At 42.1% G+C, this 3,147-nt stretch overlaps 1 pseudogene; it reads left to right on the forward strand.

Moving 5' to 3' along the window:
- Positions 1 to 742: 742 nt before the first annotated feature.
- LOC103725238 lies at positions 743 to 2,297 on the forward strand (annotated as a pseudogene).
- Positions 2,298 to 3,147: the final 850 nt, after the last annotated feature.

Genomic DNA, 3,147 nt, shown 5'->3' on the forward strand with positions numbered 1-3,147 from the left:
CACAAAAATTCAAATAAATTTGATAGAAAAAATAAGCTTCTTTGATGGTTAGAGCTGTACTTACCTGTAGGTCTAAGGATAAGCATTTACAATACAGTTAGAAATAGTTTAGGAAAATGGCAATAGTATATTCTTCTCTAGGGTCTATAACTTTTCTAGTCACTGTTAACTGGGTATATTTACAAAACCAGCCATGAATTCCCTCCCATTGAGCAGGCTTTTAGTCCAATTAGATAGTTGTTGGTTACTCCCAAGATAAAAGTGTCACTATTGCACCATTGAGGATATCTTGCCAGGCTAGTCATTGTGGTTCATCAGAAACACATATGAAATTATTAAAGAATAAATAAAAATAAAATAAAGGAACCCTAATAGTAATTGCTAATATGTACGGTGTATTTGGTGGATATCAGGCACTGTTTTGAGTACATTTCAAATATCAATTCACTCAGTCCACAAAAAATCTTACCAGGAACTCTCAGCTTAAACTCAGGATCACTGAGGTGCTGAACTTCCACCTTGTTTGTAAATGGGGTGGGCCAATGTAAAGAGAGGTCCAATATGACTGGCTAATGGTACATCTTACATAATTGATCATTGGTCCACCTCTGGAGATAACCATCCCATTACCCAAGAAACAATGGCTCATTATTGAAGCTCATCAGTGATTGGTCTGCTGCATAGATAAACTTAAAAACCAAGGTTACCTCCAGAAAACTGTACTGTAGAATTCCCCGTGACCATGAAGTTTTGGAGTGGAGAACTGTGGCTGAGCTATAAGCTTGCCCTTCACCCCTTGACCTTAGTTTACTGGGGCATTTGGAGGGGGCAGGGCATTGGACAATGGATTGGCAAAGACTTCTACTATGGGCTGGCTACACTGGGAGCATTTCGTGTGCAACCTTGACTGCCAGGAAGATCTTGACTCCTGCATCAGCAAGCAGTTCTTCATGCAGATGGCAGAGTTCATGGCCTCTGATGGCTGGAAGGATGCAGGTTATGAATACCTCTGCATAGATGACTGTCGGATGGCTGCTGAAAGGGATTCACAAGGCTGTCTTCAGGCAGACCCCCAGTGCTTTCCTGGTGGGATCCACCACCTAGCTAATTATGTCCACAGCAAAGGACCTAAGCTAGGCATTTATGAAAATGTTGGAAATAAAACCTGTGCATGCTTCCCTGGGAGTTTTGGATACTATGACATTGATGCCCAGACCTTTGCTGACCGGGGTGTAGATCTGCTAAAATTTGATGGTTGTTACCGTGACAGTGTGACAAGTTTGGCAAATGGTTTTAAATACATGTCCTTGGCCTTGAACAGGACTAGCAGAAGCATTGTATACTCCTTTGAGTGGCCTCTTTATTTGAGACCCTTTCATAAGCCCAATTACACTAATATATGACAGTACTGCAATCACTAGAGAAGTTTTGATGATGTTTATGATTCCTGGGAAATCACAAAGAGTGTCTTGGCCTGGACAACAGCTAACCTGAAGGAAATTTTTGATGTCGTTGGAACAGGGGGTTGGAATGACCCAGATATGTTAGTGACTGGCAACTTTGGGCTCAGCTGGGATCATCAGGTGACACAGAGGGCCTTCTGGGCTATCATGGCAGCTCCTCTGATCATGTCATTATCTCCGACAAATCAGCTCTCAAGCCATGGCTTTGCTTCAGTATGTGGATGTAATTGCCATCAACCAAGATTCCTTGGGCAAGCAGAGGTATTGTCTTAGAACTAAAAACAGCATGGAGGTTTGGGAACAACCTCTCTCAAACTTAGCCTTGGCAGTAGCTGTGAGAAACCTGAAAGAAATTGGGATGCCACACTTGGAGAGATGGGGCTGGAGAGATGGCTCAGCAGTTAAGAACACTGACTTGCAGAAGACCTGGAACTTAAGAACACTGTTCTTGCAGAAGACCCGGATTCGAATCCCAGCACCCACATGGCAGCTGCCGACTGTCTGTGACTCCAGTTCCAAGGGATCCAACAGCCTCTCCTGTCCTCTGCGGGCATTGCATGACATGGGTGCACTTGCCTACATGCAGGCAGTACACACATGCACATAAAATGGAAATAATGAATAGAAAAAGAAAAAAAGAAAAAAGAAATTGGTATACTCTGTTCTTATACCATCAAGGTTGCCTCCCTGGGCAGAGAAGTAGCCGTGATCCTGGCTTCTTCATCATACAGCTCCTCTCCAGAAACTCAAGTGTGGCTTCCATGAATGGACTTCAACCTTAAAACTCGAATAAATCCCTCAGGGACTGTTTTGCTTCAGCTAGAACAATCCTGAACATCTAAAAGCAAAAATGGGCCAGGCATGGTGGTGCACACGTTTAATCCCAGAACTCTGGAGGCAGAGACAGATGAACCTGTGTGAAATCCAGGCCACTATGGTGGGCATAGCAAGTTCCAGGCCAGCTATGGCTACAGAGAGACCCTGTCTCTAAAAAGAAAGAAAGAAAAAAATGTATGTTAATGTCCAATTTTGCCAATGATGACACTACTTCCTGTTTCCCCTTTAAAAGCTCTATTTCCTTAAATAAAGTTTCCCAAAGTCAGAACTTTAAAAAAAAAAATCTTACCAGAAATCCTGGGTACCCTACTAACTTTTGGATGAGGGTAAACCTGTCCTGAAATTAGTACAGGGAAGGTGTCAAGCTCATGGCTCATGAGGTCAGTGTGGGGATAAATATAAAAATATGTAAGATACTTGGTACTTCTGGCACAAAGTAAGCACAGAACAAATAATTATTTTAAAAATAATTATCAGACCTATCTCCAGCCAGCCAGATTAATTTCCTTTCTAAAATTTCTCTTCCACATGAATTATTTCTATAATTCCCCTGTATTTCTTTTGGAGTGTTGAACCCAATAGGGTGATGACAAGGGACACAGGTGTTCTCACAGACATCACTTCACAGTTGTCCTTGATTCCTATCCAAATTTTTGCAAGGAGGATTTTCTTAGCATCACAGCACAGCTTCTCTCCAATCTTCAGTGTCTAAGTTCCTTCCTGCTTTCCCAAAAGCCTCAACTTTTGAATTTCAAAAAATTGGGAAGTATTCCTTTGTCCCTGCTACATGCTACACATTCTTTCCTTCTGAGGCTTGGAATATGAAATCATGACCCTTGGTACTTCA

The sequence above is a fragment of the Nannospalax galili genome, unplaced genomic scaffold (assembly GCF_000622305.1).
Source record: "Nannospalax galili isolate Female #2095 unplaced genomic scaffold, S.galili_v1.0 scaffold85, whole genome shotgun sequence".
In the NCBI taxonomy this organism is placed as follows: Eukaryota; Metazoa; Chordata; class Mammalia; order Rodentia; family Spalacidae; genus Nannospalax; species Nannospalax galili.